This window comes from Schistocerca cancellata, chromosome 11 (assembly GCF_023864275.1).
Source record: "Schistocerca cancellata isolate TAMUIC-IGC-003103 chromosome 11, iqSchCanc2.1, whole genome shotgun sequence".
NCBI lineage: Eukaryota > Metazoa > Arthropoda > Insecta > Orthoptera > Acrididae > Schistocerca > Schistocerca cancellata.
In genome coordinates, this window is record NC_064636.1 from 76,453,432 (window position 1) to 76,471,483 (window position 18,052).

The window sequence follows — 18,052 nt, forward strand, 5'->3', positions numbered from 1 at the left end:
GCTGCTACTTAGGGAGAAGTGAGTGTCATTTCCAGTTTACTGAAGTTATTTGTAGGGAGTGGTCTCAGATGTTCAATTGCACTGTTAACTGAACCTGATAACTTGAAGCTGTCAGTAACAGATACAAAGTACTGTACCTATTTAAGAAGTTTGCAACACTACATGCATTTGTTACCAATGTCTCATTTACTTTAATTTGAAGAGTTACTGGAATTTTCAAAATTCAGAACCTGTATGTATCACAGCATCAACGACAAGTTTAAATAACACATGGCTTTATCTCAATAGGAAGTCAGACTGCTACTTAATTTACAGATGGCAGCAGAAATGATTTTCTTTCACTGTTATCTGTAAGGCAAACAGTAGCCTGTCTTCCTAATCACAGTTAATGTAACATAGCTGTTACTGTAGTCTCTTTAAATTTGGTCATCTTGTCAGACTGTAGTGTATAAGATTATCTTATCATTATTTACAGGATACCAGATGCATTAGCATTAGTAAAACAAGTGTTTTCTGGAGACAATTTCTTAAACAAAACTGTGTAGCACAATAAATACCTTACATCTCTCAGTATTTGAACATCTGAATCAAATCTACAGTTACTCTGCATTATGTGGTGCAAAATGTAGATGTATGCTCTCACAGTAAGAATGGTTACAAGAATGCTTTATGGAAAGCTTCATAGCATTCTGTTGTTTGTAAATTTTTAGTAAAATTTTCCAAAACTGAAGTCACAGCCATATGAGAAGAAAGTATATGACCTGGATTCATATACAAAATGAAATATTTCATTCAGCTATGAAGTGTGCATAGTTAAATTGCCAGCAAAGTGGAAATAATGTGAAAGGTTTAAGACAACACTCTTTGTAACACAGCCTGTCATTTACTCTTCTTTCTTGCTGAGTGAGCTATGCACCCCATAGCAAATTGCCTTGTTTCTTATGCAGTCAAGTTACTTACCCATTCTTCTTAAATCATATATATTTTGTGTGACAAACACACAAGTATTCTTACTAATTTAACTGTGGTATAATGGACGTTTCTTTCATGATCCTTTAATGCCGCTTTTGCATGATCAAAATTCATTTGTATGATCATAGAAACTATTATTAATATAAAAGATTAGCTGTCCTATGTATAGCCAAACAACTACCCCTTAAATGTATAACAAAGCCTGCTTCTTCTGAAAAGTTGTTTTCACACTGAGAAGACGGCAAAAGGCATTAACTTCCTGTGAGGCATAATTTAGAAAACATATCTTTTTTTAACACAAGTAACAGCTCTTGGTAAACCAATATTTCATTATAACTGCACTGGAATCTTACGTATCCCAGGAAATGAAAATTTATAGCCTTATCACGACACTATTCTTAACAGTTTGTTTTTTCCCCCAGTATGAGGTGCGTACTCGACAACAAAAGTTATTTCTCGTAAGCAATGGCAATGTTTAGTTTCTCTCAACGGTTATACATGATGGTTTATGGAATGTGTAACGGAAATACTGCATTTATTATTTAGGTGTATAACATTTTATGCTACCTATTTGGCCCTCGACAGAATAAGCAGATCAATCACAGCATGGTCAAGAAACAGGTAAAATCCGATAAGCTGAGAATCCGTACGATTTATTTACTTCTACGTAATTTATAAATACATTTACATTTCTCCGCTACAGTGTACGTGCGATAACAGCCACATTTCTTTCACATTACGGTCACATATCAGCGGATCACACTCGTTTCAGAACGATTCAGCAGACACGCACCGACGTTTTAACATACACTCCAGACTCCAGAGTGGTTCAGTGGTCCCGGTCCGAAAGGCGAAAACTTTTACCTAACTCGACTCGACCACGGATCTCGATACTCGACAAGTGATACGTCATTTTGACGTCACTTCCGACTGGTTTTGGACCATTATGATCTGTTGCGCTTCCCAGTTGGCAGTTGCAGATAAGATTGGAGACTTTGGGGTACCGTGCAGCTGTGAACTGCTAAGATTTTTGTGAGTACGTCGACATTTTGAGGTGAGGTGATTCGGGAAGATAATTAGAAGTCTGTGACGGAGAGCGAAGCAGAAAAATGTCGTGGCTATCCGGATCCCGAGGGCAGCAACCGCCCCAGCCGATGGAGCCGTCGCAGCGGCAACACGTCATCTCACGTGGGGTGATCGTGAGGACAAAGCCAGAAGAAAATCTCAGATGGAGGCGTACCGATTTGAATCTTCAGTTCTGGAAAGAGCCGCTCAGCCAGCAAGCGAACTGGAAAACTCCCGTATGTAAATTCTGCCTGATGTGTATTTCTGATTATATAACCTCCTTACTTGCAAGTTAATAGCAGTCGGACGTTATTCCTCTTTACCGATAGTTTTAGAAGTTTTAGGATTCCTAATCCGCGTTCTACTAATGTTAGGATGACTTGAATTTGTTAATGTACATTCTATTGCAGGATGCCGAAGTACATTATTTGTACCGATAATAATTATATCAGTGATTTTCCTCAGACAATTGTCAGTGTGGGGATATCAGAACTTCCACTGACTTAACTCATTCCCATTCCTTTAATTTTGAGCAATCATATGTTGTTATAAATTTCGATCACATTAATGGGGTCTAGTGTAGCAGGGGATACAACCCGTCGGCTTTGAACAATGACGTCATTCCTTAGTCATAGATCGTAATGTCTTCACATCGAGGCATAGATAATAAAGCAGTTCTGTGTTCTAATAAGCACTATCATTAAAATAATTGAAAGTAAATCTAAAAGCGATCGCTTGATATTGGGTGCATCACTAAACGTGCGACTTAATTAACTTAATTATTTGTTTTTTATTCGGCCGGTACTCAATATTTTTCGTAATGATATTGAGGTAATGTGTATTATTAATTTTTTGTTATAGAAAATTTGTAGTGTCTTATTTTCGTTTATAGGAATGGATTTGTCTACCGCTATGAATATGGACGATTTAAGGGAAGTTATGGGCCAAGATATGTTGACCACAATTTGCTTCCTGCAAATGTGTGGTCTGATAGCGAAATACGTTCAATGTCGTGAGTGCGGCGAACATATGCGCCTTACGCGTGTATCGAGTCGCCGTACTCACGACTTGTTCGTTTGGCGCTGCAGTAAAGATCGGTTGTGGCGGTCCATTAGACGAGAGACGTGGTTCGAGAAATCTAAGCTCGCCCTCAGAGACATAATGAAAATAACATATTGTTGGTGTTTAAGATATCCTGTATGGCTGTGTATGCATGAGTGTCGTGTCAGTAAACATACCGCAGTAGACTGGTACTCGTTTTGTAGGGAGGTTTGTGGGGAATATATGAAATATAGGGGACCGTTGGGGGGGCCGGGCGTTATGGTGGAAATTGATGAGTCTCATTTTGGGAAAAGGAAATACAATAGGGGGGAACCTCTGGTTGGATTATGGGTGTGGGGGGCAGTAGTTTCAGGTCAGGATTGTAATGATGTAGTCTTTAGAGTAGTACCAAATAGAAGTAAGGAAGTTTTGGTTAGGTAATTGAAGATGAGGTGGCAGAGGGATCTATTGTTATTTCAGACAGGTTTTCTTCTTATAGGGATTTAGGGGATAGGGGTTACCAACATCTTGTAGTAAACCATAACATTGAGTTTAGATCTCTATCGACAGGCGCCTGTACTAACAGCATAGAGGGGTACTGGTCAGCGGTAAAATCAGTAATAGGGAAAGGGAGACGCCAAATTTCAACTCTCCAAAGCCATCTAGATGAGTATTCTTGGAGACAAAGCATTCCGCGGACATATTGCCCGTTTAAATGTTTCATTAAACATGTGGCCAAAATGTACCATCCCAAACATCTCAGTTAATTTCAGGAGGGAGGGGGGGGGGGGGAGGGAAGGTGGGTTGGTGAATGTGTGTGTGTGTGTGTGTGTGTGTGTGTGTGTGTGTGTGTGTGTGAGAGAGAGAGAGAGAGAGAGAGAGAGAGAGAGAGAGAGAGAGAGAGAGAGAGATATTTCGTAATGTGTTTGTTGTGAGTGTGGGTATGTCATTTTCATTACTGTCTCTTTAGGCGAGCTTCCGTTACTCGTCGATATTTCCGTGTGGTAAGTTCTCTTTTCCATTTCCTGCTTTATCTAGATTTCACTATTTTGCCATATTTTACTTTCTTATTCCACCGATATGTGTATTTCCATGTTGCGAAGTAACGAATGGGATACTATTAGCGTCCAAGCCACAGTAGCTGATAAGAGTTTTTTGGCTTTAAAAAAAATAAATCTAAAGAGATAAATGAACTGATCCTACTTTATTAAGCAATCAGTAAAAAAACGAAACTGAAACGTAACAGCAAAAGCGAAAATGGTAAACCGCAAATAGAATAGATTAGCCATGCATAACACCCACCCACCTCCCCAGGAGTCTGAACTCGCGCACCCATTAGAATATACACATGCGTCAGTACGTAATAAGAGTTTTTTGGCTTTTTAAAAAAAAAATCTCACGAGATAGAATAAACTGATCCTACTTCATTAAGCAATCAGTAAAGAAACGAAACAAAAACATAACACCTTTTGCTGTTATGTTTCAGTTTCGTTTCTTTACTGATTGCTTAATTGCTGTTATGTTTCAGTTTCGTTTCTTTACTGATTGCTTAATGAAGTAGGATCAGTTTATTCTATCTCGTGAGATTTTTTTTTAAAAAAAGCCAAAAACTCTTATTATGTACTGAAGGGAGCTAGAACACTAAGAAGAATCGCTTCTCGGCTTTTGACAAGATATTGCTTAATAAAGTAGGATCAGTTTATTCTATCTCGTGAGATTTTTTTTTTTTTAAAGTCAAACACTTATGCTTTTGACAAGATCAATGTTTATCTCTCTCGCATTCCTTTGTTCCTCAACATTCTCCTCAGCTCTTTCATCTCTGTAATACATGCTCTCTGGCGACTTGTGACGTCATTGTTCAAAGCCGACGGGTTGTATCCCCTGCTGCACTAGTCCCCATTAATGCATTCACAGTAGGCCTATACAGCAACAAAGATAAGCACCTATCATATGGTGATCCTGTAAGGAGTGGTGTTATGAGGCACCCATGTAATGTATGTGCTTGCTCCATCTAATGTGAGCTTTAGGGAAACTTCTGTTTTGAATTAAGCTGTTACAACCTCAGATACATCAAGAGGCAGCTGTTTACCATTGGTAGATAGTGTATAGTTGTAAGTAGAATAGGCTGTACGATTTTCTGTGGTCTGTGTAGGCCAGTGTCTGTATGGTAATCATTTGTTTGCAAATTAATCCTGTAAACTTCCAGTCAGTTCCTACATAGCAGCGAGAATTCATCCCCCCCCCCCCCCTTTCCTTTTGCATTTTTTATAGTTAGTACGCAAAATACATATATTATTTGTACTAAAATAATCTTTGAAGATTCTTTGTTGCTGTTTTTCCAATATCCCTAATAGTTCGTTTATAAAGAAGAGCTTGTTGAATAATTTGCGAAAATTGTTGTTGTGGTCTCCAGTCCAGAGACTGGTTTGATGCAACTCTCCATGCTACTCTATTCTGTCTCCCTGTACTGTTTTAACCCTCCACGCTGCCCTCCAATACTAAACTGGTGATCCCTTGATGCCTCAGAACATATCCTACCAATCGATTCCTTCTTCTAGTCAAGTTGTACCACAAACTCCTCTTCTCCTCAATTCTGTTCGTCTTCTGTAGCACCACATTTTGAAAGCTACTATTCTCTCCTTGTCCAAACTATTTATTGTCCATGTTTCACTTCCACACATGGCTACACTCCATACAAATACTTTCAGAAATGACTTCCTGACAGTTAAATCTATACTCGATGTTAACAAATTCCTCTTCTTGAGAAACGCTTTCCTTGCCGTTGCCAGTCTGCATATTAAATCCTCTACTTCGACCATCATCAGTTATTTTGCTCCCCAAATAGCAGTACTCATCTACTACTTTAAGCGTCTCATTTCCTAATCTAATTCCCTCAGCATCACCCTACTTATTTCGACTACATTCCATTATCCTCATTTTGCTTTTGTTGATATTCACCTTATATCCTCTTTTCAAGACACTGTCCATTCCGTTTAGCTGCTCTTCCAGGTCCTTTGCTGTCTTTGACAGAATTACAATGTCAGCGGCAAACTGCAAAGTTTTTATTTCTTCTCCATGGATTTTAATTCCTACTCCAAATTTTTCTTTTGTTTTCTTTACTGCTTGCTCAATATATAGATTGAACAACATCGGGGATAGGCTACAACCCTGTCTCAGTCCCTTCCCAACCATGGCTTCCCTTTCATGCCCCTTGATTCTTATAACTGCCATCTGGTTTCTGTTCAAATTGTAAATAGCCTTTTGCTCCCTGTGTTTGACCCCTGTCACCTGCAGAATTATAAAGAGAGTATTCCAGTCAACATTGTCTAAAGCTTTCTCTGAGTCTACAAATGCTAGAAACGTAATTTTGCCTTTCCTTAATCTATCCTCTAAGGTAAGTCGTAGGGTCAGTATTGCCTCATGTGTTCCAATATTTCTATGGAATCGAAACTGATCTTACCTGAGCGCATATCACTCTCAAGCCCTATTTAGGATATCTGATTCCTGTGTAACCACAATGTTGGAAATTGGGACATTTTGAAAATACCCCACAAAGTTTTCAGAATGAAATTGGGCTACTCTACAGATTAGTCCACCACAAGTTTTACTGAAGTCACATTCATTGGTTTCGCCAAGTCGTATTCGGGCTGTAAGATTGGAATATGAAACAAGACCCAAGAAATCCTGTCATATTCCAAGAAACAATAATACAAGAAATATGTATGAAAACCATTGAGTAATTTTATAATGAATAGTAGCCAGATGAATAATTGCGCATCTGATGCTATCCATGTCGAAAACATAAGTAATCAGTTTGTATCTTTCGCAGAGACAAGTCATTAGATTCAACGAATCACGGTGACTACTGCAGCAGATTGCCTATGACCAACGGAATTAAATCGCCAACAGCAGCATGCAGCAAAGGAGCCATTGACACTGTAAGTGCATTTTGACCTGTGCCTTCTAGCACTCGCAACCTTTGTTATGTGGTGAGTGGTTGCCTTTCCATAATTCTACTGTACGAAAATTGTTTCTATTTTGTGTATTGCCATTGTATACATCAGTGTTTATGTGAAAGGAACTATGGATGTAAAAGAACTGAGTGTAAGAACATATGATAATTGAGGAAGCTGTGCTAGGGTGTCTGAATATCATCCTTACAGATTATTTTCAGGGGTAATTTTTGCAGAACGCGTATTTTATGGATCGCTGTTTAAGGAGGCCTTATGCTAAGGAGCAGTGAATGAAAATGTACCAATGATCCTTCCCACATATCAACTTAGTCAGACACTTTTTTTTCTTTTAAATGAAATAAATTTTTTTTCTGATTATTAGTTATTTTCACCATGCAGGATCTTTTTGACATTTATGACCATTAAGGACTGTTGGTGATGAATGCAGTGAGCCACAAATTCTATTTCTCATTATTAGGATTTCATAAAATTCTATCTTGTTATACATGTTTCAAAATTTGTTTTTGTAGGACATATATAGGATAACAAATAGACAATGATTTGAGTAGGATTAGTGCCAGAAACATGAAATTCCCTTACTTCAGGGTTAAACATGCAAAACAGTCAGATTCATTATGTTCGAAAACTGTCGAGACTGTGTGTGTGGGGGGGAGGGGGGGGCTTTGTCTACTTCGAAAGATGCTCACATGTTTAGCAGTCTGTCATTCCCGTCTGTTGTTCAGCAGTTTTGTAGTTCGTCCGTGACTCATCATCTCCTCTTTATGACTGGTATCAATCTCTCCTTTTCATAATATTGTCAGAGAGGACAACGGGGCAAATAATGTCACTGTAGATGTTCATGTTGGCAGAAAGTGATATGGCTTTATACTTGATCATATCTGTGATGACATACGGAGGGTCAACCCATGCTAAATCAACAAAATCACAACCTCACCCCTTTGATTTCAGTAATATTTTAGGCACAGCTTGTCTGCAGTCAGATATGAAATTTTTCAAAACTTCATATATCTGGATTAAGACCTAACATTAATTGAAATTTTATAAATTAGCCAAAATTCCCATTACTGTCATTCACATGCTGCAATGTAAATCTAGTTCCTCATAAGATACTGATTTGATCTTTGGCTCATTTTGTAGAGAAAATGGTTTTAAGCATAGGCTTGTTTCACATTTCACATAAAAATGTTCGACTAAAAATTTTGAATTACTTTGTGTTAAAAACTTACAAATTTAAAATTTTGATTAAATGTAATGTAATATTAGTCATAAGAGTTTAATATGAACTGAAAGTTTCAAGCTGGAACTCAAAAGAACTTTCAAGTTATAAATTTGATTGCAAACAATGGAAAATCCATGATGGAATGTAGCAATATTATGAAAAGGAAAGTTGCAGGTACAATGAAAAGACTGCCACAAGTAAAGCTTTCAGCCAGTAACGACACACACACAGAGAGAGAGAGAGAGAGAGAGAGAGAGAGAGAGTGTCTCAGTTGTGTGGTTTCAGTTGCCTGAGACTGGAGTCGTGCGTGTAAATTTGCTTTAATAGAGGGAAACATTCCACGTGGGAAAAATATATCTAAAAACAAAGATGATGTGACTTACCAAACAAAAGTGCTGGCAGGTTGATAGACACACAAACACAAACATACACACAAAGTTCAAGCTTTCGCAACCAACGGTTGCTTCATCAGGAAAGAGGGAAGGAGAGGGAAAGACGAAAGGATGTGGGTTTTAAGGGAGAGGGTAAGGAGTCATTCCAATCCCGGGAGCGGAAAGACTTACCTTAGGGGGAAAAAAGGACAGGTATACATTCGCGCGCGCACACACACACATCCATCTGCACATACACAGTCACAAGCAGACATTTTTTCTGTTTGTGACTGTGTATGTGCGGATGGATATGTGTGTGTGTGCGTGCGAGTGTATACCTGTCCTTTTTTCCCCCTAACGCAAGTCTTTCCGCTCCCGGGATTGGAATAACTCCTTACCCTCTCCCTTAAAACCCACATCCTTTCGTCTTTCCCTCTCCTTCCCTCTTTCTTGATGAAGCAACCGTTGGTTGCGAAGCTTGAATTTTGTGTGTATGTTTGTGTGTCTATTAACCTGCCAGTGCTTTTGTTTGGTAAGTCACATCATCTTTGTTTTTAGATAAATTTGCTTTAAAGTTGTTATAACTTTTGTCCAGGGATATGCTCATTACCGTAAAGTATATCGACCTTAAGATGAAAGATAGTGTGTGAAACCAAAACTAATTTACATTTTGCCTAAAGATGGGAGGCTAATTGCATGTGATATGCAGGTTGTTTTTATCAACACTGCTCACCAAAATGCAATATTTTTGCCATTTAAAGTCTGTACCAATTGCAGAATGGAGCTTAATAAATCAAGAAAAAGGGAAATTAATGATAGTCCAGAAGAAGGAAAAAGTGGGCACCCAAATATAGTGGTAAAGGATTCTGATGACATTGTTGATACTAGCGCTTCTAAAGTTACCATAGAACTACTCAATAGTAGCTTACAGACTGTGGGGGAAATTCCCTATTATGATGAAGCGATTGCAAGAGAAACGGTATCCTAAAAAAAAGCAAAGAAGGTGATGAATGTTTTGGAAAATAAAATTCCCTCCAATGAATGTGAAGAACTTACAACAAAATATGACTTGACGTAATTTCACAGCGTAAAGATAAATTTGAATGTACCACGGAGAGGAGTGAACAAATTCTAATACTTGCAATACTATCACAGAGTTTGAGTATTAGAAAATGTGAAGAAAAATTTCAAGTTTCTAACTGTGTGGCCAGAAAAGCAAAAGATTTAAAAGAAAAAAGCATGAAATATTACCTGTTCCGTACTCAAAACCTGGCAGAACATTGAATTCTGCTATTAATGGAGGAGGAGGAGGAACACACAGTTCCCAGGCAGAGAAAATCCACAAGCTGGCCGGGAATCGAAGCAAGGACCCCGTGATCGAGAGGCAGCAACACTAGCCACTAGACCACAAGCTGTGGACAAATTCCAGTATTGTAGAAGTGGTTGACACATTTTATACTAGTGATGACATTATCAGATGCATGCCTGGAAAGAAGGATTTTCTCTCTTTAAAATAAATAGTGATAGGGTACAGAAACAAAAGCAATCACTTTTATCCAATTTAAATGAGGCATATATGTATTTTAAACAGCAACACCCAGAAACTAAGATAGGATTGACGAAGTTTTGCATGTTAAGACGATAAAATGTAGTCCTAGTTGGTGCACCAGGTATGCATTGTGTGTGTGTATGCACCCACCATCAGAATGTAGAAGTGATGGTAGTAGGTGCTAATTTAAAAGAACTTACTTCAGGTTCTGAAATTGAATTAAATTCATATAAGGACTGTCTACCACGATAAATAATTAACCTCCCTCTACCAAAGTGTTATTTTGGCAACTATGAAGAATGTCCTGGTGAACAAAAACTTTAAACTAGTATTTATGAATTGTTTCAGTTGAATTTGATTCATGATATAACATAAAATAATGCATACATACAGACAGACCAGCCTTAGAAATAACAACTCATTCAGCAGAAGAATTTCTTGATATGTTAAATGGAAAACTAATATTTCTGTTAAGCCATTCATTCACTGCAGAACAACTGGCGAGTTTCCAGACTGAACAGAAATCAGAACTCGACCAAAATGAGCGCACTGTATTGTGCGACTTTGCGGAATGTTATTCATTTGTTCTGCAAGATAGAATCGAATCGTACCACTGGAATAATTTCCAAGCAACATTGCATCCTTTTGTGATTCATTACAAAGGTGTGGCTAATACTTTGAACTTCGTGAGTTATGTAATAATTTCGGAATATTTAACACAACACCACAGCTGTACATCTTTTTCAATGACATATTCTGCTGTTTCTGTCTAAGAAGTTAAAAAGTCTAAAACACATTTATTGTACTGGTGGATGTGAAGCACAATGGAAGAATAAAAAAAACTTCATTAATCTTTGTAACCATGAGGTTACTGCAGAATGGCATTCATATGCGACATCTTGTGGGACAGATCCTTTTGATGATGTAATTATCTGGTTGGTAACATATATTCACTTTATGCAGCGAGTTACAGGTTCATTCAAGCAGACACACTGTTTTATATTATATTTAATTTGTTGTAAAGTATAGAGTTTCAACTTCAAACTTGCAGGATATATTCGTCATGTACAGAGCTATTACAAATTTTTTGTTGAATTTTAATTTTGTAGATTTTTGAAAAAAATTCAAAGAATACACTGCATGATCATTCATTAATTTTGACGGCAATTTTATGAGCAAAAAAGTGTAATTTACGAGCTTCAAAAAGAGCACTTAACTAGCTTTTCAGGTTAAATAGGTCATGAGTTATTGCAAAATAACTAATAGCATGCATTGGCAATTGTATCAGTTTTCTGATTTCATGACATAAATACCTCAAGAAAAAATTAAAATATCCAAATAATATATTGCACAAACCCTACATTGCGTCAAATTCGCTTAAAATCTAAAATGATGAGCTCGGCATTGATACTTTGGCTAGCTGATTTCACATGGATTGACCCATAGACATCTAGTGCCAGCAGAAACTATGTCATTTACACTCATGCTCATAAATTAAGGATAATTGCAGAATGTGGTGCCACACAATGTGGCTCTACACAAAACTGGCCCTAATAGCATAGGCACATAGGGAACACATACGACACACATCTGTAAATCCACGGTATTGGTGATAAGTTGAGGAAACTGTCCCGAAACACATGTGCTACAAAATGACACTGTTTCCTGCGCATGTACCCCGACATCAGTACGGGATATGATCAACATGCACACGTACACAAGCCACACAACTGGTTGGCATACTCTGGATCAAGTGGTCGAGCAGCTGCTGGGGTATAGCCTCCCATTCTTGCATCAGTGCCTGTCGGAGCTCCTCAAGTGTCCTAGGTGTGTGAAGCTGTGCTGCGATACTTCAACCGAGAGCATCCCAGACGTGCTCGATGGGGTTTAGGTCGAGAGAACAGGCAGGCCACTCCATTCGCCTGATATCTTCTGTTTCAAGGTACTCCTCCACGATGGCAGCTCGGTGGGGCCATGCATTATCATCCATCAGGAGGAAGGTGCGACCCACTGCACCCCTGAAAAGGTGGACGTATTCGTGCAAAATGATGTCCCGATACACCTGACCTTTTACAATTCCTCTGTCAAAGACATGCAGGGATGTACGTGCACCAATCATAATCATACCTCACACAATCAAACCACTACTTCCAGACAGGTCCCTTTCAAGAACATTAAGGGATTGATATCTGGATCCTGTTTCACACCAGATGAAAACCCAGTGACAATCACTGTTCAGACTATCCCTGGACTTGTCCGTGAACATAACCTGGGACCATTGTTTCGGTGACCATGTACTGTGTTGTTGACACCAGGCTTTATGGGCTCTGCTGTTTTCAGGTCTCCGGGTGAATAAACCGTGTCTGTTCAGTCGTCTGTGTACTGTGTGTCTGGAGACAACTGTTCTAGTGGCTGCGGTAAGGTCCCGTGCAAGGCTACCTGCAGTACTCTGTGGCCGTCTGCGGGCACTGTTGGCGAGATATCGGTCTTCTTGTGGTGTTGTACACTGTGGACGTCCCGTACTGTAGCGGCTGGACACGTTTCCTGTCTGCTGGAATCGTTGCTATAATCTTGAGATCACACTTTGTGGCACACGGCCAGCCTCCAGTCGGCCCAGTATTCTACCCCTCATAATGTCATCAATATGTGTTCTTTGAGCCATTTTCAACACACAGTCGCCATTATTAGCACGTCTGAAAATGTCTGCACACTTACTCTCCGCACTGTACCCTGACATGCACCAACACACCTCTGCGTATGTGGACTGATGCCAGCGCCACCGTGCAACGGCCGCAGGTCAAATCCACTGCACGGTCATATCCCGAGGTGATTTAAACATGCAAACTGCCCACCAGAGTGTTGTTTCACCATGTATCAGCATTACCATTAATTTATGAGCATGAGTGTACATCAATAGGTATTTGATTGTAACAATTTTACCAGCTCTTCAGGTACCTGAACTGATCAACAGACTTGAACTTGGCTTATAGTCACCTGTGACTATTTTGTGCATATTTAATTCTGCCTACTTGCATATTTTGTGTCTTTTGTTTATCGACGAGTAGTTCTGCTTTATTTGCATCTGTAGTGGCCCTTTTGTATATCTCTCTGAGATTTCACTTGCTCTTGTTCACTAACGCTATGTTATCTGTGTAAGCAAATGTCGGAAATCTTCCGCGCTAGATTATCAGTAGCCCTTTGCAGTTTTCAGATACAACCTTTTTCAGTTATCAGTAAAAGTGCACATATGATGTCCCGCGGGTTTTCTATTGTGTGCTGCTGTCAGTAACAGTTCGCGTTATGGATCTTGAGTATTTGACGTGTCAGAACGTGTGTTGGATATAGGTAACCAATAAGATAGTTGTTTGCATTTTCCTATGGTTGATAAATAAAATTAGCTGGTATTCTTTTGTGTTCCATCATTGGAATTTTTGGCAAAATTTGCCGTAAGATACTCAAATAGGTTATTGCAATGATGAATGTATATCTGAGACTACAATACACATTAACTTATCATGAAAATCGTATTGTGTCGGCATTCGTGGCTTCACCAACTCACACACAAGTTGTCACACTCCAAAGTAGCCTATGCCTTGGGGTGCAGTACAAGTCATTTTGACAGCACATTGTATTTTCCAGTCACTAGAGAAATATGAAAATCAGTAAGTAGCCTTAAAATTCATAACAAGCAGATCACTAAAAGTTGTTCTGGCATTCTCCGTATTAAAAACAGATGCCATAAATACGTGTTTTTGCCGAAAGAAACGATTACATTCAATCACTCTCATTGGCAACTGTGTGCTATCTCTCGATTGGCTACGAGCAGTGATAACGAATTTCCAACATCAGCACGCAACGAGAGAGCCGTGGAACACTGTAAATACTCTTTAGCCCACGTATCAGTCCAGCAACCACCCTAATGGCCTCTTGTTCTGTGTACCACACAGGACACGCAAAAGAAGCCTTCGAGCTGTCGAAGCTGCAGGAAGTGACGTGGCGGCGAGAGTACGCCTCAAAACTGAAGGAGTATGAGGCACAGATTGAGCAGATGGCGGAGTAGCAGCGTGTGGTGACAGAGGAGCGGCACAAGACGCTGCAGCAGGAGATGAATCACCACCATGAGTGCACGCAGTACTAGGACCAGCTAGCATGCAAGAGGCAGGTGACAGCAAGTGCTGCTCAGCAGTTCTCCGTTGCTTTGTAGAAATCTGTGATAATTGTTATTTGTGGTGGTGGTGGTGGTGGTGGTGGTGATGAAATTACTTTTCCCTTAAGACATAAGAGTCTCAACTCTGAGCTATTTCCTCCCCACCTATGCCAAGGACTGGTTGCTTGTCTTCCTGGAGAATCGGAACTCGCAGTAATGGCCACTGTGCCAGGTGGCCCTTTCTGTGGCTGGGTAGCATCCAACGGGAGAGCCCCTGATCAGAGTAGATGGTATCAGGACTGATGCTTGGCACATGAAGCATATCTAGCTGCAAAAATCTGGCTTTTCCCAAACGGCCGTCTCTCTGAATGGTGAAGGATAATTGAATGCTGGTTTATACGACCTAGCAACTTTCACGTCGCTGACTACATCTACGTCTAAATGATTACTCTGCAATTCACATTTAAGCGCTTGGCAGAGGGTTCATCAAACCACAATCGTACTCTCTCTCTACCATTCCACTCCCGAACAGCGCATGGGAAAAACGAACACCTAAACCTTTCTGTTCGAGCTCGTTGGTGACTGAAATTTTGTATATAGATCTCGCCGCGACGAAAAACATCTTTGCTTTAATGACTTCCATCCCAACTCGCGTATCGTATCTGCCTACACCGTGGGAGGAGGGCTAGACTCGCCATCTTTGGTTGAAATGCTTTCCCTGCTACCTTGTCTGTACTAGGACGGATGGGGACACATTCTCCACCACAAAGCCATTGTTTTTTGTGGAGAGTATCGAGGACAAGTTTGGCGAAAGTAAGACGCGGTTGAGCCCCCTGTTGATCAAACCTGCTTCTGCCATCCAGTGTGCAGCTCTTCATGTTTGTGATCATCTTGGCAATGCCCCAGTGTCTAATACCCATTACCACTCTCTGAAAGTTGTCCAGGGAGTGATTTTTCATAGAGACCTCAACGTGCAAGCTGATGAGGAACTCTGGGCCAATCTTGAGTGACGTGGCGTTCATTTTGTTGGACGTGTACAGAAGGGTCTCACAGACAACCACACTGATACCAATGCCTTCATCCTGTCTTTCGAGGGGGATACCCTCCTGGAGAAGGTCAAAGTGCTTGTGTTTCAGGCATATGTCTTCCCCCTCTACAGCGGACCCTCTGTGAGGTGACTGTGTACACCCATTCCATGAGGGAAGCCCCTTTGTTCCACCACCTGTGTGTGTCAGTTGTGCTGACCGCCACTCCCCTCACTAGTCGGATTGCTCGGATTGCAAGAGACTAAAGAAGATCCGAGAATACGTGTCCCCGGATCACCTGTCTTATGCCGAAAGTATGAGAGACTCCATTGTCACTAACTTCAACTTTTGCCTCTGTTATTTCATTTCCTCCTCCTATCGCTTCCTTACCCCAGTCCCGTCACACTCTGCCCTCCCTGTGCCCCGCAGTTCCCACGACCTCCATCCAGGAGCCACTTCCCCTCCCCGGCCGAAGAAGTGTCCCCCTTCGCAACCTTAGCCCGACGTCTTATTTATCGATATCACCCTATCCTCGTCGGCGACGACTACTGACAGAGTGACGTGTCCTTCTTTCAGCTTCTTTATGTCTAACTTGGACTCTCACCTCATGATCATCCAGTGGAACTGCAATGGGTACTGTCATCACTTACCGGAAATGCAATGTTTTCTCCCCTCGTATTCTGCGTTCTGAAGCGCAATTCCGTGTTGACCACTGTCCACCGTTTCGGAGTTATCGGGTGTTCTGTAGGAACAGTGCCAGCCCTGGGGTAGCATCTCGTGGGGTCTGCACTTCGGTTCGCTCAGATATCATTGGTGACTGGATCCTCCTACGTACTACACTGGAAGCAATAGTGATGTGAGTGCAATCAACTCCGGCAATCACCATTTGCAGTGTCTACCTCCCTCCAGGTTGGTCACTTCCATACATTGCCATGTCTACCAATTCAGCTACTCCCTCCCCCCGTTTCTCCTCCTCTGGGACTTCCAGTGTCCACCTCCCACTGTGGTGGAGTGTCACTTCAGTGGGTAGTGGTCTCCTAATTGACCAACTTATTATGGTCTACCGTATCTTCCTTCGTTGTCGGCGTTGATGTTGATGCTGTGAGGCACCATTATACCAAGTGGAAAGAAGGCACATTGATCTTAGAGCATGTGATAGGGTAACCTTAAGTCATTGACAACACACAACGGTCACGGTAGCACCTGATTCCAGAATAGCTGCAGTAGTTACGATCTATGAACTATCCCCTCTTGATCAGGTCCCCAAAACTTAATTCATAATGAGATCCCTTCAAAGCAAATTGTCATAAAGATCATCTATAATGGCTTTGTACAACAATAAGAAATGTTACAGTTCATGGAATAATAACTGTTACGACCAAACTGTCTTGTTTCTTCTGTTTTATTTAACGTAACTTTGTTCACAGTTTTATTTCACATTCACCACTCATTCACACTCTGATGTGGAGGATATGCGAGTGCCTGAATCCTAACTCCCAAGTTCCATTGAAACCCTTTGATGAACAGTTTTGGTTGCTCGACACCAACAGTCAATGATGATGATACAGTACGATGATACAGTACTTTGTAATTGGCTCTTCTAGTTTAGCCACCGCCCTTCACGAATGTATGTTAGGCGTAAGACGATTACACACTTTTCTCTCCGGTCCAGTATTATGAAGGGTTTGCGTAAAAGTTAATGTTTTTCTCCTTTTCATAAATTGGAGCCTGCTCAAAAAAAAAAGGTCTGAATACCGCGTCCCTGTGAGATGCGTATAGATTTATCCCGGAATTGACCACCCTGTAGATGTACTCAATTTAATGACCACACTTTGCTATCCGCGATTTCGTGTAACTAAATGTCCTTTTGTTACTCTGAGTGTATACCGTAGTTATTTAAAACTTGCCACTATATTTTTTCACAATGCACAATTAGCACTTTACTTGTTTATTTCTAAGAGTAAACAAAAAAATGACGCCGTATCATCGGCTTCGTCGATATGAAGCAAAACACCTCAGTATGCCCAATTTTACCTCTTCTTATAGGATCGGCTACCTTACTCATTAATTTACTACATATTATTTCCAATAACACTAAACAGGTATTGCCATTATATTTTAATTGTATTCAAAAGCATGTTATTATTATTATGACCAACCAAATCATAACAAATCGCGCGGCGTGTGTTTTTAACGATAGCTTTACACTCGCCCAGCCTTTATTTGTGCAATATTATATATAAATATACAGACAGGACCGAAAGATTGATCTCTTTGCTGTAACCAGTAGAGGCAAATATGCTATTAAAGTTCCGTTACAGCTATCTTGACTTGTATTGTTACAATGGACCTCAATTTGTGTCTCCTGAATGATGGTTCCCCTACCCAGTTCCGTGCCACTCGAGGCACCTTTACTGCTATTGATCTCACGATCTCCTCCCCTGCTCTGGTGGCTTCCCTACAGTGATCATCACATGATGACATTTGTGACAGTGACCACTTAACTGTGATTTGGTCATTTCCCTGCTGCCGCCAGGCAGACTGGCCCCCACGTTGGGATTCCGCTGGGCCAATTGGCCTTTATATACGTCCGCTGTGCTCTTCGACACCTCCCTCTCGAATTCCATCGATGTAGTCGTGCGAGGCATCTCTGCCACTATTCTTCATGCTGCTGGCACTGCTGTCCTCC

At 40.5% G+C, this 18,052-nt stretch overlaps 1 long non-coding RNA gene across 1 annotated transcript; it reads left to right on the forward strand.

The window, feature by feature from the left end:
• Window positions 1-1,319: 1,319 nt before the first annotated feature.
• LOC126108561 (uncharacterized) lies at window positions 1,320-14,338 on the forward strand. Its single transcript, XR_007523552.1, has 3 exons — window positions 1,320-2,273; window positions 6,908-7,016; window positions 14,139-14,338. It is a non-coding gene; the product is annotated as an uncharacterized LOC126108561 (long non-coding RNA).
• Window positions 14,339-18,052: the final 3,714 nt, after the last annotated feature.